General features: G+C 35.4%; 1 protein-coding gene across 3 annotated transcripts in view; it reads right to left on the reverse strand.

Annotated features, from left to right (window-relative positions):
- The window catches only part of LOC5575679, a 66,313-nt gene extending 48,937 nt beyond the window's left edge, over window positions 1-17,376 (reverse strand). The window contains exon 1 of one of the 3 annotated variants that reach the window (XM_001655755.2): window positions 16,848-17,376. The gene's annotated coding sequence lies outside the window, so the exon portion shown is untranslated. Of the gene's footprint in view, window positions 1-4,195; window positions 4,919-6,008; window positions 6,128-16,847 lie in introns of those variants that run through there. The other 2 variants (XM_021845533.1, XM_021845532.1) reach the window with 2 other exon arrangements.
- Between the last annotated feature and the right edge of the window lie 6,533 nt (window positions 17,377-23,909).

Below are 23,909 nucleotides of genomic sequence, written 5' to 3' on the forward strand. Positions count from 1 at the left end.
ATTCTAATGGTGAATGGAAGACACGATAAGGGTTTTCATGGTTTTCTTATGCCTAGTGAAGCGTGGCATGGTTTGTGCATGACCCCCAACAAGTTCTGACTTGTGTGAAGAATGATTAAGGATATTTATAGTGAAAATCTTAGAAAGCTTACTGTAAGAATTGTTACAAGAAATTTCTTTAACCGTTAGAAAATAAATGGAGCAATCCTCTATGGCATTTCTGAATGAATAAATGATCGGTTTCTAAAGCATATTTACGATCAATCCTGTACGATCTGAACGATTTTTTTGGAGTGTTGCTAAAGTAATTACAGGTGTCTTTTTAGACACTTGGTCTCTATTTTCATGAATTATCAGAAAGATTTTATTAAAAATATTTTCAGAGTCTCCTAATAGGATCGCTCCAAAAATTTTTTATAGAGATTTCTCTACTGATTGACTTAGAATTTCTTCCAGTTTTCAAAGAATGCTTAGAAGAATCTCTTCACCAACAAGCAGAGAACAAGTAAAGGCGCTTAAGCCTACACTTTAGAGTCCAGATACAAGGAAGGAATACCTGCATCCCATCCTAAGAGAATAAACATTTGGACCCATTGGAGTGTGCTTTAACCTTTTTATCTTCACCATTGCCAACCACTCCCTACGCAAATTCCCATTTCCCAAAAATTAAACGTTTAGTGTGGTTGACCCCTTTTTTTTCTGCCAACAAATTCAAAAAATCTCGCCAATCATGTTATTCACGAGTGAATAATCTGATTGCCATTAATTTCAGAATTATCTTCAACTTCATTAGTCTGCACAGTTGACCTGGCCGTTTTAATATTTGTGTCATATTACTGATGATACGTTGCAAATATTGATACTGACAAGAAAATAGGAGTACAAACGTTGATATTTTCAGGATGCTCTTCATTATTGGCTGTGCAAGCGCCAGAGTAGAATAGAATGCTTAGAAGATTTTCCCTCGAGGAAATCCGTAAAGGTTTATCCCAGGGTTTTTTTTAAACAGCTTAGGGGTTTTTTTTTTCAAGAATTCCTCCGGTAGTTCATCATTCACGTTTCCTCCTAGATATACAAAATTCTAGCATTTCCTAAAACGTTTCTCAAATAATTCTCAAATCAAAGGTCTATTTATGTTTAAAGACCAGTTAATACTACAGCAATTTTTCCAATGATTCCTCTAATCATTCCTGCACAAATTTCATCAGAGGTTCTTTCCACTCTTTTTCGAGAAATTCCTTTAGAAAATCCTGCGGAATACTATACCGAGATTCGATTTGTTTTTCTATTATCTCAGCAAATTATTTATGAAATCTTCTAAAACTTCCTCGAAAGTCCAGGAGTTCTTTCAGAGATCCATGTTTATTAAAGATGACTTCAAAGTTTACTTAGTATTTATTAGAGGCTACTTTACTTTTCTTCCAAAAATACTTCATGGATCTATTTTTCAGAAAAAAATAATCTTTACATTTCTCTAAAACAAGAAGAAATTCTGAAAAAATCAAGAAAAAGATTTACTTGAGAAAATCTCAGAATTAGTAGAAATATTAAAAAAAAGCTTCAGAGAAATCTCTTGTTTGAAATCTTATATAAATCCTGAAAAACACTTTCATGTAAATTCCCTAGAAACTACTGGAGACATTTTTGGAGAAGTTATGGATTGAATTTAAGGAGATATTTTGACCAAGAATATTGGACAATTTCCCAGAGAAATCGATGGATGAATCACTGGATAAAATCTTAGATTAGGACCATCTATAAAAAAAAATCTCAAAGATTTTTTGGAAGAATTCCGATGATTTCTGAAAAAAATCTTTCGAGGAATTCCATTTCTGTGGTTATCCTTGAAAAATACAGGTTAAATTCTTGAGGTATCTTAAATATAATTCGTGAAGAAATTCCTTGGAAAATATCACTATATATGCTATTTTAGAAATTTCCAGAGTATTATCTAAACACACCTGAAATCGTTTCTGATAAAATTTCTAAAGAAGGTCATGAGAAAACGCACATTAATACTTGTCGTATTGTCACGAGAAATTCTCGAAAAATGTGTTAGCTCTAAGAAATATATCTGCTCTGATGGTATGAAGAATCAAAATCTTATCCACAGGCTTCTATTAGGTTTCGAATTTTTTTCTTCATTCTTGTTTGGTATCTTTTCGGCCTCGTTTCTGTTTCTTTTGTGTTTCTTTTTGATCTCTTTTTTCAGGCGATAGAGTCTTCTTTCCTATTGTTAAGGTACTCAGTCGTTACCAGTCATGTAAAGACGAAAAACTTTCCTAGTCTACTAGTAATGACTGACACTCTCTGCGTTTGAGCCCCTTAAAAATAGTAATTTCCAATTTCCAGCTTAGGATTCTATAGAGTCAACATATTTCTTAGCTTCACTGTGCACAAAATATTTGTCAACGTTTGTCCTACCCATGGTTCTGAACGTGGATGCGCCTCTGGTTCGCAAGAAAATTTATACTCTCGCATTGTATGGAATCTAAGGCGGCATCCACAAATTACGTAACGCTCTAGGGGGAGGGGGGAGTAGGCTCGAGCGTTACGACTCATACAAAAATTTGAAATTTTTCATACAAAAAGCGTTACGGAGGGGGGGAGGGGGTCGAAAATTTCCAATTTTAGCGTTACGTAATAAATGGACGCCGCCTAAGATCTATTTATATTCTGTGTACTCTTGTCCGTCGTCTCATCTCGAGATGCGGTGAGTGTACCTCTATTGCGTGGAGCAGCTGATGTAGTCGCGGTTGCCTACCCTATCGGGCGGCGTTGTATGTCTATTTCTCCGAGCCATGATCCATTGTTCGATGCCTGGTTTGTTGTACCGTGTATTTCCAATCATGTGCAGGAATACCTGCGAAGAGGGTCATTTTACCTCCATCATCGCTCAATATTGTGGATCATTGAGCAACTGGGCAGTTTTTTGTTGGGGGGCTGGGAATCGAACCCATAACCATCCGCTTATGAAAGCAAACGTGTAGCCAACTACGCCATGGACCCCCCTTAACAAAACGTCTTTTATCATTCACATTAAGCTGAACGGAAATAAAAAAAAACATATCTAACATAATAAATTGATATGTTTTGTTGAGGTTTGAGTCACTTTTGATCTGGTACGTAAATAAATATTTGTGAATTGCTATTGAAAACTGTTTTTTCTATTGTCATCCAAGTGATCAATTTAACAAAGCGTAACACACTGTGGCTTGCAAATTATGTAGAATAGCCTGGATATACACTTTGCTATCTTTTTCTTTTGTACATACAATAATTGTGTACCGTAATCCGGAGGCAAATTGATCACTATTTCATAACTTTTTGTCACGTTTTCCTTCCGAATTCAAAAATTGACAAATTTATTTCGGTAAAATCAGTACTTCATTGATCTCTATCAGCTTATGTAATCGATTTTTTTTTTATGAAATATGACTTAACATATCATAAAACTAGTTATAATATCAAAAAATGAAAATGACATTGGGGCGAAATTGATCACTATATAATAAAGCATATTTTAGAATGTAAAATGTCCCGATCTACTAAATTTGGGTCTCCTGATTCTAAATATGATGTCAAAATTCTTACAACTCGTGTATATCATCATTTTATTGTAAAATTGAACTTTGTGAATCTGCATAATACGCCTAAATGTATGCAATTTACCTTGAAATGAGCACATTATTCAACAATAAACGGTTTTATGAGCAAAAAACTATTTGTGTAATGCTATACGATTTCAAAATGAGTTCAACAGTTCACACTGAAGCTAACACAATAATTTTTACACTTAAAGTTTACATGCAGGCTTGGCACCAGTGGATTGTTTAGTACCGACATTTCCATCAGTATTTCTAACACCTTAAAAAACTGCGAAAATTTCGATGCAAAACTGACCTTAACTAAAATGAAATAGCTTGAAGTCATCATTAGACATCTATAAACTAGAAAACATGGAATATCTGTGATGGCAACGAAGTATTAAGCATCCTTGAAAGGAAATGCTATTTGGTGCGATCTGATCAAATTCACCCCAGTGATCAATTTGCCCCCGGATTACGGTACCTATGGTATTTTTATTTCTATATTACGTGAAAAAATCACTTTTTCTGTACTTTAAAATTATTGTAAAACCATGAACCAACCTCACCAGGTTGGCCATTATGGGATATGTATTATTATAACAAACCATTCATTGCGTTTCTCATTCCATCTTCAAGCTTGAATATTTGGACATCAGGCAGGGTGACCACAACAGAACATCACTGTAATCCACTTCTTTTCTTGAAGTTCTTAGCATATAGAATTTAATTCACTCGACAGCTTTTATTTGTGTTTATGTGAGAAGATTGAGATCATTCAAAGTATTAACAGGAAAAAAATCAATCACTAATCGTTTCTCCACCAGCCGAAAGTTATTTTTCTTCATATGTTCGACTCACGAGACATCGTATTCAAACACCCGAGACATTTCACTCGTCTAAAATAATGATTTGATATCCCATCTGGTTTACAACTGCTTTTATGATTATTTAACTGCATCCAGAGCACTTTTCTTCTTTAGATGTTGTAATCTAGCATCTTGGGTAGTCCCAATTGCAAAGCACACTATGACACAAAGATATCCTTCACATCATTCACTTGCTAACGCTCGACTAGTCGATTATTGTAATCCCAAAATCCATCACCACTACAGCACTCGTTTTATCCTCACAAGACCATTTTTCTCCCATCAGGTTCTCTAAACGGCACTGTGCACTTATGTTGGTCGAACGTCGCGCTGGATATCGCTTCACGCTGCCATTGATGATGGCCTGGAATTCAGGAGAGTTTTCAAACTTCAATAATAATCATAGACGTCCTGCCAATGTCAATAAGAATGTACTGCTCAATGAGTACACCTTTCCATTCACGCGGTAGGCTGTGGAAAAAGGGGGGGGGGGGTTAACATGACCTGCTGATGATACCCACTGAGAGCGCACACTACAGGAAAAGCGTATGTCTCCTGTGATGCGATGTGGGATAACATTTTTCGGGAGTACGAGAGCAGCAATAAGCACAGCGAGTACTGCAGGACTGGTAGCGGTCAGACAGCAAAATAAATTGACTAGAAGGCAGACATTGCAGAATTTGTTCTCATTTGACTTAGAAGCAGGGTTGGGAAAAAATCTGAAATTCGCTCTATAGTAGCCAAACAAAACCAATCACAGTCAGCGAAGCCAGTGAAACTCACGCCCATCACTCCTGTAGGCAAAAAGCCTTGAAAATTGCAAAACACCCGTTGCCAGGGGCAACCCAAAATTACTGTAGAAAAATGTTCTATTTCCCCTGCATTTCCCGCATTTAGAGCCTTCAATGACAGATAATGACACTAACGATTTAGAAAATTCATGCACCCAACATAGGCTACTTGATGAAATTCACGTTTTTGAACTACTATACTGGGAAAAGCCACGTGATTTTCGCGAAAGTCAAGCCTACTACTATTACCATTCCCAGCACTGCTTAGAAGCACGATCAAAGCAAACGCAGAAAATTTCCCATCTGTATCGCTCTATGATCGGCAATGTTTCGCAAGTTGTAACAAGCTTGATAAACAGCAGCAGCAAACGAGGGCCCCAAAGAGAGAGCGATGATAAAATCAATAGTGTCCCCCAGGTTTGGAGCCTATTTAGAAGGGTTTTGTCATGCACGGTTGTATAGACCGCGACTTGTTGTTGCTATTTAGCGACTAGGTCGAAAATAGTGTCCAAGTCACTGTAAAGTGACTCACTACCAGCCCTGTCAAGGAAAAACTACACGCTGAAATGAGGTTATGGAAAACCCGACCGTGCGAGGGGAGGTTTTACATAACAAAAAAGCACCAAACAGTGTGTACGCTTTCCTTGTGCATGTATGAGTTGCCGTAGCACTGCGAAAACGAGACTTTTCCTCGGAAGTTCACACTCTTATCAAACGCTAATAGGTTCCTATCTTTAATCGGAGGCAGTCCACTAACTGACCTGGGCCAGGATGAAATGGTGAAATGCCTTCTTGGATTAATCACATGTCGTTACCCGTACAACCAGTAAGAGAACACTAGAACTGTAAACACACAGGCTACACAATTACGAGCCTACTAATCGATATCCAATGGAAGAAATACACTCGGATTCGGAGTGTAATATCTGTAAGATGTTCGTCCGAATGGACGAAATAGGGTGAACCAGTAATTATAATGCTTGTTGTGGAAAACAATTTATTGCAAATAGAAAAGAACAAAAGCATTTTCACAATTTTATTAACAAACAGAAATAAATAAATAATTATTGACGTATTGTAACTAATAGCTAGATAACATTGTAAATATTAATTTATTAATTTGCAACAAAACAAGAAGACATTAATTCTTAATTGATAAGTTTACCGTTGTAAATGTCAGTTAGACGGTGCATGGGGTTTTACTCAATTGGAAGAGGAGAGGTGGAACGGAAATGGAAAACCTTAAAAAAATATAAGCTATCATGCGTTCCATTGAATTCATTTTTCATATGAGCTACATAGAGCTAAATAGTAGCGAACAAGCGAAAATATGTTATAAGATAATGTGAATGCTGAATTTTAACAGTAAAAACTCAATATTCAGTACTCTCATGCTATGCCTCGACAGCTTCTCAGTTCTCAGAGCCAAAAAGGAGAACTTTTCAGTGTTACTTTTGACACCTATTTATTGCTCTTCGATACTTGTTGGCTATGTGAGGATATTTTTTGGCCTTAGCAGTCTTAAATAACGGCTAAAACAAGTTAGCCTTTACACCCGATGGTTACGGTTGTTTTATTCTACCTTTATCAAGGATTAAAGACACGTTCCTTGAAAAAGGAACACACAACAAAAACAAACCGAAACCGTCGGATTTAAAGGCAAACTTGTTTTCGTCGTTATTCAAGGCTGCTAAGGCCAAAAAATATCGTCAGATAGCTAACTTGTCCAGTCGAAAAACTGTCATTCCGACACTTGTTGGGTCTTGTAGATTTTCCTAGCTGCTAACAACTTTTTGAAGCAGTCAAAATCCTTTTTAACATGTTACAGAATGCTTAAGGTGAAACAGTTTGGAATCAACTTCTAAGATTGCACTAAAAATTCAAAGGCACAAATCTCACGAAGAATGAATCCAACAGCAATGCACTTTTTTTTGGCATTGTGCACTAGCAGAAAGCTTGCCAACTATTTCTCCAGTTTAGTGCCTTTGAAAACGTGCGTAGGAGCACAAGTCGGCCATGTTTGGATTCCAAGATGTTTCACCTTAAATTTACGCACAGTATAGGTGGAAAGCAGGAAAAAATCAAAAATATTCATCAAAATCAACTGGTTTGATACAAAAGTGAATATTTTATCCGAATTTTAAAGGCAATTGCATCATGATAATTTTTTGAACTCAACCCAAATTCATACTTCTGCCAAAGATCTTACCAGAAGGCATCCGAAGATTGTATGTACAACCCGAAATGGATCTAGCGAGTAACCTGCCAAAAAATGTAATGCAACTCAAAAGGTTTCGGTCGAGCATCTGTTAAGTTAACTTGAAATGTGTTCATCCAGGAATTCTTCCAAAAAATCGTCAATGAAAAATATGTATAGATCAGTTCACACTAATTCGAACAAAAAAAAAATTGTAACTAAAATAATTTGAAGAACATTCATCCATTTATACACATAAGCTATACAGAAGTATTGTAGGATTATTCCCAACTATGTTTTCGGAAACAATCGTAGTTTAAATATATTATTTACATTTACTTTTGAATTACAAACTGAAATTCTCCTACTCTATTTATGAATATATTTGTATCATCTGTCTAGAACAATTTATATGGTCAAAAACGGTACGATACTATGCGTTCAATTGGAAAATTAGTATATTTTGCCCTTTTGCAACTCAGCTTACATAAACCACGAAAAGTTTCATGTGAATTTTGAAATTATTATTGTTTTTTATTTTTTTTATACCAGAAATGTTAAAACAATTTTAGGTGTAATAATTTAATTTTTTTTTATGGTCAATTTGAATAATTTAAGCTGGGAATGGAAAAAATAAAGAAAAACAACATTTGCGGATATTCAAACTTAAATGATAATAATGCTTGATCCACTTACCCCACCCCATTAAAAAGTAGGGGTTAGTGTACCATGTACAATATATCTGTATTTATTTATAAAAATCATATATTTTTCATTGTGATTCATTCAATTAGAACTGAAATGCTCACCATGTGTCGAAAAAAATAATAATATTCGATTTTAGACAGAGATACAATGGATTTTTGATTGATGAAAAACAATTTTCAAATTAATCAATATTTGCAGCTAACAAGTTTGCTTGTGTTAGTGTACGTGTAGTAACAGTTTTGCAATAGTATCAGTGTGGGCGTAAGAATATAACCTAAAACAAAGCAATAGTGCGAAAACATTCAACATATTCGAGTCTTTATGCTTAATATTGACGAATGATCCACTTACCCCACTGTACCTTAATTTAAACCAGAAATCCTTCTTGGGATAGCTCGAATATGTCCTTAGCAATATCTTAAGATATTGTCCTGCCACTCAAAATTTGTCCAAAAGGTTGTCCTTGATTTCACCCGAGATTTTTTCATGAAATCTCTACAAAAAAAATCACAAAGGATTACCCTCTATTTCAAGAAATCATCTATAAAATCTTGTCAAATATTTTCCATTATACAAGATATTGTATCATGAATTGTTACGGTAATTCTAGCAAATACCTTTGGGAAATTATCTACTATCCTTTTGGGATTTTTTTCATGCATTTCCTCTTGAATTTGACTGGCAATTACATACACAGTCACGCTTCAGTAATTATTGTTTTAGGAATCAATTCAAAAATATTTTTCTTTTGTTCCTCCTTGAAAATATACCCAGTTTTTTCCTTCATAATCCCCAAGATATTCCTTAAAAAATCATCCTGATTACTCTCCCGGAATTTTGCTTTCAATGTCTCCATGAAGCCCTTCAAACATCCATTTCCTTATTCTCTGGATAACCTTGATAAAATGGAACTTGTGACTAATAAAAAAGTTTGTTCTGAGAATCCCCTGAGAACTCCTACACAATTATTTTGAAAATTCTTTCAGAAATCCCATTTCCTTCGAGAATGAATACAGAATTTACACATATCAGGAATTTCACATAGAACATTCCTAAGCATTGCCAAAGGACTATGGATTCCCAAAAAATCACTCCAAGGATTTTACCAGTAATTTGCTTTAGAAGTTTTAAGACGTTATCTTAGGAATTTATTCAGGAGTATTAAATGGGATTCTACGAGGAAGTTTGTAGAATTCTTGAAATAAATGGAATTATTTTAGAAATTTTTCCGAGCATTCTTTCTTGGATTGTTCTGGAATTTATACCAAGTATCACATACAAAGATCTTTTAATGATTTCCACAAGAATTTCTCCAAGAAATTGTCCTTAATATTATTTTAAAAATATCATAAGAAACTTGGAAATTTTTTAGAGTTTCAAGATATTTTCCAGGTAATATGACAAAATTTGTTCAGATATTGATATTGTAACTGCCCAAGAATATTTATTCTCAGAGTTGCTCCAAATATTGAAACATATTTATTTTATCTATGAATATCGCTAATTTTAATACTACTAAATATAAATCTGCATGATCAAAAAGCTGTTTCTCCGGATATTACTTCTTGGATTCTATAGATTTCTGCAAGATATATTCTTACAATAGATAAATTCTGAATTTCTGAAGTATTCACAAGCTACTGCATGGATTTTTCAAGAACTCTTGGAAAAATAAATGTAGAATGTAAATTTTGCATTGATTTCACCAGAAATTTAATACTGTGTTTTCCCTGTTTTGATTCTGAATACCTTAAAAAGGATTTTTAGATATACATGAAGCAATACTTCAGATTTGTTTCAGAACATCATCCAATGCGTTCTTCAGGTTTGATTTTTGATGATCATTTCTCAATGCATATCTATAAAAACACTACAATCAAACTAATCTGCAGAATCCAAAGGACAATGCTCAAGATATTACTCCATAAATTTCTGCAAGGAATATTCTTAGATGCTGGATGAATCCTTAGAGGTCTTTCTGAAGATTTCCTGAAATATTTTAGAAAAAAAAATCCTGAAGAAACTCCTGCATGATTTTTCCGTCAATTCTTGGGAAAATTTATGTAGAAATCTTTGGATAAAGTTCTGGAGAAATGTTTTAAGGAAGGAATGCTAAGGGTTCATTCATGTATATCATAACGCCAAAAATGGCCATTTTCCGCCTCGTAACACTTTTTGTATGGATATTATACAAATTTTGTATGAGCCGTATCATCATGAGGATAACCACCCACCCCCTCCAGCGTTATAAAATGTGTGAATAAGCCCTACATAGAGCTCCTGAGAAACCCATAGATTATATAGATTATTTATATAGAGAAGCTCTTATATAAACTTCTTTATGGGTATTGATGATTCAAGAGTAATTCTTGATTATTGGAGTAGTTTTTGGTGTTAATTCTAAAATAATCCTTTCTGAAAAATACATTAAGGAATTTTTACAGTTCTTCTCAAAGATATCACCAAAAGAAGTTTTGGATAAATCCTTAGATGTATTAAATAGGGGAACATGGTCCAATTCGGAACTAGTAACAGTTTTTTGGCCATATATTATAAGCACGATAAACGGCATGGAAAGTTTCATGTTTTCGTGGAAGCCTGATTCAGCGCGCACACTTTTCTCTCAGAGATATACCTCTTACCAGGACATGCTTGAACAAAATTCTTCGAGAGGTTCGAATTGGACTAATCCTGTTCCAGTTTGGACTTCCAATTTTCTAATTCAAACCACCATATATATTACCGTTTTCCCCATGGTAGTAATAAACTTTAACTCCGATTTGTTTGGTATCAAGGTTTTTGAACTTTTTCTGTAGAAGCAAGCATATAAAATAAATCAAAGCGTAAGAAATTTTAATTTAATTCCAGTCAGAATAATTCAAGTTAAGGTGAAGGTGAATCGAAGTCAAAGTTCAAATTTCAAGCTGAAAACTTAATCGATTGGTCACTAGCTGATGGTGACCAATCGATTAGGTTTTCAGCTCAAACGGATGTTTGGTTCTCCAGATCCGTGCTATTAAAAATTTGAACTTTGGCTTCGATTCATCTTCACCTTAAATGTAAATTTAATTCAAAAAACGTGGATGAAATCCAAAACAGATTTAAAAATGAGTACAGTCAACTTTCCCCAACTTTATTTTGAAGGGACCATTGCGTATGGGAGGTATCGATATAAAAATCACATATTTTTGAACTTTGAATGTACGTTTTGGTTATTTTGATAGAATACATTTGAAAAAAGTCATTTTATCGTTCAATATGGTTGAATTTCAACACACTGCATGAAAATGTTATGGGAAATTGAAACAAACAACATCGAGTTTCGAGTTGAAGAAGTATCAAGTTACATTTAGAGGTCAAAGTATTGGGGTATTGACACATAATTTCAAGCGGCCTTCCCCTGAAGCAACGACGCACCGCACTTTCTGACCCGTTTACTTGATTCTTATGGGAGAATAATATTGCGTTGTTTGCTCAGAGAAAAATCTTGCAAGGGAGCATACCATCTGCCGCGTGGCGTTTACAAATCAAGGAATCTGACAATACGCTTTATTGAAAGGGCTGCACATTCCATCGAGTTTTTTAACGATTTTCGGATTGTACGGATCATTGAAGGTAGTTTTTGTCAGTGCTCACCGCATCAACACAATGGCGCCACTGTATATGAGATTTAACATTGTGACAGCATTGCTGTTCTGTCAAACACACAAGGCTACGGTGGCGCTATCTATGCTTTCCATAGCGGCCGTTTTGGTTATTTTAATGATCCATTGTCAAACAATTTTTGGTACAGATTGGATGTGGCATTGATGGAGATGCTTTTCAAATAGTTGATATGTTGATTCAATCATTTTTGGTGGTCTACTGTATTTCTTAGATTTTTTTTAAAGACTTTTTCTTGACCACAGTAGAAACAAAGGTATCATTAATCAATATTGCAAATTCTATGATATTCTACCAAGCCGAGGACATTTTTACGTGATGGGGCTCTTGGAATAAGCTGAGTGCTCGTTGAAATTCAAGAGGTTTGTATTGAACCGCACCAAAGCAATTCTCGCTGAAACCAGGCCGCCATCGGCACTCATCGTTAGAATTCCAATTTTATGTCACTGATCGCTAGTATATGCTAAAACAAAAAGGGTGGTTCTTTCGTTTTTCTCAAATTGATGGACCCCTCATACGCCAGCTAGCTAAACAGTTTGCGCAAAAGCCAATTTTTTGATGAATCCCTGGTATTTCTTCACGTGATATGTCTCATATTTCCCATGGAACACATAGCAAACTTAGTGGCATCGTATAGAGGTAGGATATAGCTTTCATCTGAGACTAATTCTGGTGGCCATCTTGAATTTGGCCGCCATATTGAATTTTATTAGAAAACCCGTTTTTTCATCATTAGCGCACCGCTCGTTATGAATGCTGAGGTCACCATCAGAGAGCTGAGAAAAAAATGGGTAAGTTAGGCTACAAAAACTAGGTGAGCAATGGTATTTACTCTATGAAATAAACGATTTTCTAAATCATATTCAACGATTTTGACATACATGTAAGCAACATATTAGAGTTTAAAGGTATTTGCTCGCCTTACTAGTAATTTTTATTATTTTATTTTTACTTTTGCAAAAATGAAGTGAAGTGTTAAAGTTCAATTAGGAGTTTTTTCCAGTCACAAGTTTTCAACGTCTTCTGTAACCTTGATTACAGTGTTTTCACTAATTTTTGTTCTGAAAAGCAGACATTATTTGGAAACTTTTTTTTAATATGCCTTTGTTGCTGCATGTTCGTTGACAATTGATTCACTGATTCCAATTATTTATGCAAAAATAAGTACTCCTCAAATTATCCTTACGATAGACCTAGAAACCGAATATTAAAATTTGAACGCTTAAAAACATCAAAAAGTCTTAACATTTTCCAATTCTCAATAGATTTCTGTAATATTTGGAGTTCAAGTGTCTTACTTGAATAGCATTCGAACCACCTTGATACAGTCGAAGCTCGTTATAACGACAACTTTTATAACGACAAAAGCTCTCTATAGCGACATTTTTCGGTCCCTTGAAAAATATTTCAATGTTATATCTATTCTCTATAACGACTTTTCTCTATTGCGACGGTCCCTTGCGATGTCGTTATAATGCGCTTCGACTGTATTTATAATATTTGTTTTGAATTCAGCTATAAATCTCAAAAAGAAATCTTGAACTATTGCCCTACTTTACTATAACCACTTGAACTATTGCCCTACTTTACTATAAGTGCCTCTAAAAAGCCTCAATTCCTCAAAAATGAAGTGGGGCGTTTTTCCCCTGGGCACACCCAGGTAACATTGCTAACTAAATAACAGTTTATTCGGCTGAAATGAGTTGCATAAACAGCATTGTGGCTGAATACGCAGTTGCCAATGTTTCTTGGGTATTACACCGTATCCAGGACTCTTGTATGCTAGACGAGCGCTTTACCAACTGAGCTACTGAGCCACTCGGTAGCTTAGTTGGTAAAGCGCTCGTATAGCATACAAGAGTCCTGTGTTCGAATCTCAGCCGAGCAAGTGATTTTTTTATAATTTCACCCATACTTTATCCATCTTTACCACGCGTAATGAGTTAATTAATACAATAACCATGCGGATTTGATTACCGAACAGCTCAATATATGTGTCAATATAGTACACCGAGTTACCATAAATCGTTAAGTGTTATTTAGTTCACTTTAAAATGATATGGCAACACAAATCTCAAATTTTGCTGAAGATATGATAGAAAAAATGTTTTCCTAAAATTTCAGCTCCCTTGCATATTGTTCCTCCTGCTAAACATGAATTGAAAGCTTTCGTTTAGTATATTTACAATATTCAAAAGTATATTGATCAGTTTATTAAAATAATGTTTCCTTAGGGCGTCGAACACTGGTACACCCACCCTATAAAAAGTTATACAATAGTGATCAATTTGCCCCCGGTACAACGAGTAACTTCACAGGCTCATGTGCATAGAGTTCAAAATTCAATGACCCTTATATTCGGTTGGAATTGATCACTCGTTAAAATGATGTCGTTTGTTTCAAAAACTATTGTATTTGCTAAATTTCTCGATCCCCGAATCCAAATATGCCAACTGAATAAAATAAATAAGAATCAATAATGTAATAAAATAACCACGCATAATGTAGAAAATAATTTTTGAAGTTGCTATACGTCTTTCCATAACCACTGTGCCATTTAAAAATAAAATAATTTCGAAAAGTATTAGTATATCATCCAAAATAACTTATTTTTCGACACTATGGGGCAAGACGGCCACCGAATGAATTGAATATCGCATGTAATTCTACTTGTAATGAAATTTTTTTTTTCCTATTAATATTACTTACAAAGCAGACCCAAATGACGTGAATTTGTGTCACATTTTAAATACGATGGTGTCTGATTTGGAAAATTTCAATCATAGTGGCATAGTTTTCATGTCCTTCATCATGTAAAATTACATTTTTTTGTTCAATGAATTTTTCAGAACACATTTTTACGTCATTTCATCACTCACATCATGTGTCATTCAGTCATAATGTGAATTACTTCCGCAGTGATTTTCATTATTTTTAAGAGTGTATGTAGATCAGCTCTAAATAACGGTAAAATATTGATGTAGATATGTAAAACGGTACTTAATAAGCCGAAAAACATTTTTTTTTTTTTCTTTATTAGAGTGTATTTTAACGCACTAGGGCTAGTTCTACACTCCGAAAAACATGTTATTATTGAATATTTTGAGAAAAAATCACTTTGGGGAGCAAAAATGTTAGTTACTCCCCTACTTTACTTCAGAAACTACTACTACTGGTGCCTCATTTTGGTTTACTATTATGATTTTGTTGATGATGTTTACATTTTTATTTAGTTTCACGATGTACAGTACATTAGAAAAATCTGTTTATATTTTACCTTTCACCATGCTAGTTAGAAAAACGATATCTTATAAAAATCCACTCAAATTTGGTTGTCTTTGCACAAGTCGATTCAAATACGTGAAAAATAGAGCAATTTTCATCATATTTTGATCATTGTATTGTGAATTATAAGGGAACATATTGTTAAGCTCAAAGAGAAAATATATATTGTAGTTTTTATGAAAAGCAGGGGTGACACACTTGCCCCAAAGTCCGCTATAGAGAATCAAGTATTTTAACAAAATAAACAAATTCTTGAAACTTTAGACATGTGTTCAAATCTTCAAACAGCGACCAAGTCAAATCAGCAGTTTTACACAGATATAAACATCTGATAACGCATGAAACTTTATAAACTATAATTCAATAACACAGCTTATACAAATTCTCATGTAGCATTAGTTACATTGATGTTGTTGTTACTAAGTTATGCAATCATTTTGTTCTAGATGAGATGTTGTTATAATGTCAAGCAATTACTAGCCCACTTAGACTGGACTGGACAAAAAAGTTGAAAAACTCAACGAGGCACCCCCTAGATATAACCTTAAGGTAAGAAAAAAATTCCCTCAAAATTTCAACTCAATTGGTTGCTTCGTTTCTATTATATTGAAAATTGATCGTAAGTCACTGTTTCGTTCCGTATAATAGTTGATCGCGTTCAATTGAGCCCAGAATGACAAATATACTATTTAGTACCATTAAAAACATAATCGCAGAAGGTTGCATCTGGATTTAAGCTTATTTTCATTAAATCACTTATATGCATGTGTCTTGCGCAGCGGTTTGCCCAGCGTCATACACACTTAAATTATTTTACGGATTCCTGTAAAATCTCAACAGCTGAACAGTACGGTAAATTTTGACAGTATTCCGTGAAAAATCATCGGAATCCGTAAAATTTCGACGGAATTACGGTGTTTTATTTCACCGAACTGTTCAGCTGTTGAGATTACGGAGAAATTCACCGTATGAGCTTAGTGTGTAGGTGTGGCTTAGTGGCTACCATCAAGCTTTGCTGAACAAATACAAAGCAGTATTGCCAATCTACTTCAGATAGTTTAAACGCCAACTTTTTCAATTTTGATCATGATACAACCTTCTACAATTCTGAGTTCTTCTGACATTCTGGGTTGAATAGAACGCGATCAACAATTTTCTTGAATCAAACAGTAGATGATATGCTGCTTCCCATATGTTTGAGCTGGATGTCCTATATAAACTTCAATTCAAATTCGACCAAATGAGCTGAAATTTTCAGGAAGTCTTCCTCTAAATAATCCTGGGGGATGCCCCGTGGAATAATGCAACTTGATTTCTCTCCCATACTGAGCTGGGCTAGTTTAAGCCCACATTATAATACATTTTGTTACAAAAATTGTATTAACTTAGTGATGAATATTGAAAGATCTGGTAGATGTTATTAAAAGTCTTCCCAAGACCTTCTGTTTCATAACTCAATTGTTTTACGATAATCCTAAAAACCATCGCATGAAAACATGCCATCAGATGTTTACAAATTTTAATGCTTTCTATTGGATATATTGATACACATCACAAACATATTTTGGACCACCCTAGTAGCGTGGCACAGCAGCACAGAAAGCTACCGATACCGGAGCAAAAGAAAGAGAGCTCGAGGCCCAAGCAGCCACCGAAATGACGACGACATGGAGCTGTCCGGTCCGAGGAAGAGAAAGAAAGGTATCCGGCGAGGAAAAGCCATAGAAAACGTGAGAATGTGAGTGACCTATAATTTTTCCACCACTTGAGGTTTTTCATCAATTTTCCATCGAAGAGGGCTGCGCTTTTTCTCTATTTTCACGGGAGGGTTGGAATTTCTCTGGCTGCTACGATGAAACACTCCGCGAAATACGCACCGACGAATCACGCACCGAAAGCTCAGAACCACAACCGGAGGAACGCAAAGTATGAAACACGGCGCCGTCGTTTTTTCTGTAGGAATTTGCAGCAGCAGCACACGGACGCACGCACGCACGCACGACAGACTCCAAATTTCTCAGTAGCAGACCATGCTTCTTCGTTCGGAGAAAATGTCCTTTCGCTTATCACCACACACAACACACGCGCTGCCGACGACCGATGATGACTGTTCTGCTGCTGCTATTTAATACTGATGGTGAAGGCTTCACGCGTATCCTTAGTCCTTACGGCCCACAACTGGCGCACACACACCATTATACTGCCTATCTAACACACACGCGCGGCAGGACAATTCACAAGACATCAGAGATAATGGTGCTCTATCCTCATGGTGAATAGTGCCTTGCAGTGGGTGGGAGTGGGACTGGGAGGGCCGATACTGACACGGAATGCGGTCAGGATGGAAGGCGCTTGACGGAATGTTTTACTTGTATGTGCGAGTATGCGCTCTGAGATGGATAAAACTGGATACAGTCGCAGTTCGAGGGGTATCATACGGAGAAAATTGAAAATTATTTGTTCGATTTGTATTGGAAAAATTAAAAAAAAAACTAAAAGGGAACAAATTTAAAACGAAGGGTATGAAAGTTTGATCGATTGATTACTTGTTGGTAATGACCAATTGCTCAATTTTTTTTTCGAAAATTCCTGGGGAACTGTTTTGGAAGTAGTGAGAACTATGATTAAAATATATAAAGTCCCCTGGCGATGATGGAATTGTGTACATTCTCATGAAGAAACTTTGAAAAAGTAAATGATCATTCTTGTTGATATATTTAACAAAAAATTCCAGTTGACATATTTTCTTGGCAAATAGAAAAATTCCAAGGTTGTACCAATTTTGAAACTGGACAAAAATCTCGCTGAAGCTTCTACCTATCGTCCAATCAGCTTACTCTCCTCCATCAGTAAACTTATTGAAAAGGTCATTTTGAATAGAATTATGGTTGAACCAACATCAACGAAAATTCAATTTTTGCCAATGAACAGTTTTAATTCCGACATGGACATTCGACCACTCATCAAATCTTACGTGTAAAAAAATCGATTCTTTCCAACAAATCTGAAGGGTGTTCTACTGATCTTGCTCTTCTAGACAAAGAAAAGGCATTCGACAGTGTTAGGCATGAAGGCTCGATTGTAAAATTTAGAAAAAATATTAATTTTCCGACATACATTGTTAGAATAATTCAAAGTTATCTGACAAATCGTACACTTTAGGTTAATTATCAGAACTCCAAGTCTCAAAGACTTCCTGTAAGAGCTGGTGTTCCTCAAGGAATCAGGTATCAGGTATCGGAAGGCCGGCTTCAAAGGCACATTCCCCACCAGTTGGAAGATTTATGCCAACGCCATATTTGAGCCTATTTTATCATCTACCCGATGGGTGAGGAAAAGGAAGGGAAAGATGGGACGAAATAGCAGTGGGGCCCCTTGAAGAGGGAAGATCGCATTAACGAAATGAGAGCATGTAGCTCCACACCACAATAACAGAATGTCCTGAAGTTTAAAGCTTCTGCATTCAGTTTCACTTAATAAGTATTTACCAAGTAATTTGAATTTGCGCAAAAACTGGACAGTTACATATCATGTGATACGAAGTTCCATAATCGGAGTCACAAGTATTACAAACAAATGAGTCAGCACGCTGAATATTTGCCATGTGATAGTTGAGTCGGCAGTGGCCAACCAACGCTCTGATCAAGAGAGTGCAATTCTGCTTTGACATATTTGTTAAATACTTCGCCATCCTTTTTCCGCATGAAAAACGGTACAGTGTCTACCAAGTGAGTAAAACTGATTCAGCGAGAATATACACCTGCACCAGCTCTACCTTCAAGAAGGGAGCCATCAGTGTAACATACTATATTGTTTGATATACTTCTTTCGAAATAGCCACTCTTCTCGTGAAGGGAATTGTGTGGTAAATGTCCTGTGAGGAAAGTGACAAGCAATTGAGAGATCACTTGGAGCAAGGACAAATTTGTCCCAATTCACCAAAAGTGGAAAAAACGAAGTGTGTGCAGATCTACGATTCACTGGATCGCTCCAGTAGATCCAGTACCCATGAACGGTAATAATCTAATCTAACCTAATCTAAGCGCTTGCACAGTCCATATTGAAAAGCATCCTGGAAATACCTAAAATTAATCAGATATTTTCTTGTCAGTATTAATATTTGCAGAATATCAGCGATATGATACAAATATTAAAATGGCCAGGCCCACTGTGCAGACTTTGGGGTTGAAACAATCATGACAATTAGGCTACCCACGCATGAATAAACTAATAGACAAAAAATTTTAATTCAAGAAAAGAAGAAACGGGGAAAACCGTACCAACCGTTTCAATTCAGGGTTAATGTTAATATCGTTGGGAGTGGCGTTGCTAAGAAAGTTAATGCATATTCCATTGTTGTTCTCCTGGATTGTGACATAGGCATTTCTTCCTTATGTCCTGGCTCAAGAGCCTTGGCTTAAGCGCCTTTGCTCGCTCTCTGAAACTAAATTAAAACTTATGTTGCCCCTTTCCCGCAATAAAGGAACCAAATATAAATCTTGATTCATCTGACCAAATATGAGACCATGTGTGCAATTTGAACAAAAGTTGAGTATTAAAAACGATCTCACCAAATTTCAGTAGTAAAGGGTAACGTATATAACTTGGACATGCATATAATTTGGACAGGCGTGGATCCGATGATATTTGCTTGCATTACATGAAATTATTGATTATCACTAATATACACATAATATAAACGAAAAAATGCATAAGTCACATGTAAACTCCTAAAATTTTATGATATGATCGTCTTTTTAAGAAACCATTGCATGGATATTGAGATAACGCCTCTGTCCAAATTATATTCACATGAGGGTGTCCAAAATGTATATTTGGTGTCCGAAATGTATATCAGGCAGGTCGCCAAAAAACGCTATTTTGGAAGCTAATACTACAGTTTGTAAGCTTTTGCTCCCCAGAAACTCAAAATACAATGGAACAATAAGTATGTAAGTAACATTAGGTAATAAAATATTAGTATCTTATGCAGTTAATCAATCGCCGTTTCCAGACATATCCTTAGCCTGTCCAAAATACATAATTTACCCTACCGCCGTCTAGTGTGCTTGTACTCCTGGATTGTGGATCCCGCTGTTACCATCTATTGCGGAAACGTCTGCAAAAACAGCATTTTTCACTTCTAGGGGCCTTGGTCTAGTGGTGCTTATTGTCGTCTGCTTTGAATGTACTCGGACGCCAAGATTCACAATAAATTTTGCTTCTTGTTGATCCACAAGACAACGCAACTTCCTTCGACTGAACTCGGGCTCACACATTGATGAAAGTTCGGCAGCAGGAAAAACAGCAGCGCTTGAAAAATCTTCTCACTAAGAACAATTTGTATCACTGCTTGATGCACACACTTTAATATTGGACTTCATAAGGTAATAAATGCAACAAACAACCAAATATTAAAAATTACAAAATAATAGAAAATTATTGAATTTGACGAACGGAAATTTTTTCGCAATTTGGAATAGATTGTTCTCATATGCGCGGGGCATGGAGCACGAGTTTCCCATTTCAAGTTTGCTGAAAGAAGCAAAAATTGGGTCAACTAGGTAACCTAGATAGAAAGTAAGGTTCTTGAACTAGCGTCACTTGGCCTGTACCATTTTGCATGAGTATGCAAAGATTGATCGTTGCTTTTTTTTCGATGCTGAAGATTGATCTCAGCTATCCTAACCGTAGCTACTACCAAAACTAGGCAGGATTAAGCTTTTTACAGTCTCAGCACGAAAAAAAACCAGCAGCAAAAATACCAGATCGGTATCTATTGGAAATCACCAAGGGCGAAAAGCACAGAATACACTGTGCAAAACGCATAATGCGATACCATATAGGGAGCCGGATCCTATTCTTAGCACTTTTGATTCACTTCGGCAGTGGTTTTTTTTTTTTAAGTTACAGAGCTACAATTTTGGCCACAATATGCGTCGTACTGAAGCGCTTTTTAGTGCAAAGTTTCAGACAATTCGGCCGAGAAAAACCCCCATGCCAATGTGATTCATGGAAGTGCCCAAATGGTTCTGCATCCTAGGTGGTAATTTAAATTATATAGCAACATATTCATAATTTCACCCTTATTTAGCCTCAGATTAGAGACTGAAGAAGGGCAGCCGATTATCTTGGAGAAACACAAGGTCACCTGCGCCATTGCTCCGGGTAACACAGGAAGGACATAATACTGTAGAGGGCTCCACAGGCTCCGTTTGCGGTTAGGTTTTATTTAGACTTCCCTAACCATTCATTCTTGGGCACGGTAAGCTCAAAGTCGCATGAATTAGGGGTCAACTGTGATGTGGACTTTTACACCGGAACAGGCAGTCCGTAGTGTTAATTCTTAGCCAATTGAAACAACCGCTACCGACACTATGCGGTTATCTAGGCTGCTCGGGAAAAGAAGGTTAATATTGATGATTATAACTCCTGACGTGCCCAAGCAGCTCTGAAAGTCTTCTTGTAAGAGCTGGTGTTCCTCAAGGCAGTATTTTGGGATCAATATTATACAATATTTTCACATCTGACTTATCTGAGTTACCTCAGGGATGTCAAAAATCCTTGTTTGCGGATAACACAGGCCTCTCCGCCAAAGGACGAAGCCTGCGTGTCATCTGTTACTTACAAAAATGGAAGATTTCTCCTTATACAAAACTTCCAAAACTCAACTAATAATATTCCCACATAAACCAAAAGCTCTTTTTGAAACCTTCAAGTAGACATGTTGTCACGATGAGAGGGGTTCCAATAAATTGGTCAGATGAAGTTAAGTACCTAGGGCTCATGCTAAATAAGAATTTAACTTTCAAAAATCACATTGAGAGCATTCAAGCCAAATGTAACAAATATGTAAAATGTCTATATCCCTTATTAATGGAAAATCAAAACTTTGTCTTAAGAACAAGCTTTTGATATTCAAACAAATTTTCAGGCCAGCTATGTTGTATGCAGTACCAATATGGACTAGCTGTTGTAATATCTAGCAGCAAGCTTTGCAGAGAATTCAAAAAAAAAATTAAAATGATTCTGAAGCTTTCTCCCTGATATAGTACTAATGAATTACATAGAATATCCAATGCTGAAACATTGGAACAAATGTCAAATAATGATAATTAATGATTTCAGGCAAAAATCGTTACAATCTTCTATTGCCACGATTAATGCGTTATATATTTAGGTTAAGTAAATTGAAAAAATGTTTTTTTCTCTTATAAGCAGATGAAATCAACTCACCTGTAAATCTGAACTGCTACGGCAAATGAAATGTAATATGTTGTTAACAAAATGTTAATAAAATCTTAAATTTGTTTTACCAAATTAGGATGATAGTGTTGTCTGTTGTCTGTGCTTTCGATCCTTAAAAAAAAATTGAAATCGGTTGAGCTGTTCAAAAACTATGATATTTTTTTAAATAAAAAATCTAATGCGCTGATACCTACAGTGTATGTCGATGAAAAATGACTGATTATTTGTTTTCAAAAAAATATATCTCAAAAACTAAAAATCATACATCGCTGAAAATTTGACAGTGAACGTAGAATTTTCTGAAATTTCTAGAAAAAATGAGAACAGCAATAGCTCCTTTTGTCCCAAGGCCTTCAAAACACGAAAAAAAGTTTTTTATACATAAAAACATTTTTTGTGAAATTTTATAATTTGCTTGTAAATTCAAAATCTTTAGCTTTCATTTCGTCCAAGAAAATTGAAAATTGGTCAAGCGTTTCAAAAGTTATATTGTATTAAAAAATAAAAATTTTGCGAAACCGCCATTTTTCTGGTCACCTTATTTCGGAAATGGTCACCTTAATCAAAAAATCCATAAACACGTGTATCCTTATTTCGGATAAGGAAAAAAAAGCATATTTACACGGAATTCGGTGACCCACTAGATCGGTTTTTCATGGAATGGCTGTATAGCGATAACATGTAGTTTTTTAACATGAATTTTGAAGAATATGTTTAAGTAGAAATCCAAATTTAATCAAAAATTTGTTTTACTAAAAAAAAAACACGAAAACCCCTGTTTTTAAACCTTTCACCTGTAAATCAAAATTTATAGCGAAGACATGTAATTTTTATACATAAATTGGCTTGTAGAAGTTCATTAAACATATTTGCGTAGATTACAACCATTTTAATTACAATCAATTTAGGGTAACGTATATAACTTGGACATGTATATAATTTGGACAGGCTAGTCGTTCTATGCTCATTTCTAATGAGATGGTGAGGAATATATGTACGGGAATTCATGTATAACATTAATTATACACTATGCTACTTATTAATGAAGACCATTTTCATTACAATTCCAAATTGACTTCAAAAATATCAAAATTGTAAATTGTATCAACAGAACATCTGTAAAACCTATGAATGTCAGAGGATGTACATTTCAAAAACATACTTTAAATGCAATAATAGCGCTCAGAATTGGCATTCATAAAAAGTTATTATTATTATTATTATTTATTAACTCAATAATTTTGAAAGAGGGAAAAGCCTCTTTGAGTGATTTCCTTTCGAAATCGTTCTCAAAAAGGCACAAAACCTCTCTATCTTTTCTAATAAAACGTTATAAAATGAAAATTAAAATTAAAGGCTCATTCGGAATGGATCCATCACAGAGCCGAATTATCTGAATAAGTCGTCATGAAGGTCCTCCCAAGCGTATTCACGATGCCAGTCAACGACACGAATGGAGGCCAAACTTGGTGTACCTGAAAATGAAAAAGAAAACAAGGCAGCAAGTATCAAACATGATAAGAAATTTCACACAAATATTGATATAAAATTTTCAATATTG

This window comes from Aedes aegypti, chromosome 2, assembly GCF_002204515.2.
Source record: "Aedes aegypti strain LVP_AGWG chromosome 2, AaegL5.0 Primary Assembly, whole genome shotgun sequence".
Classification (NCBI taxonomy): domain Eukaryota; kingdom Metazoa; phylum Arthropoda; class Insecta; order Diptera; family Culicidae; genus Aedes; species Aedes aegypti.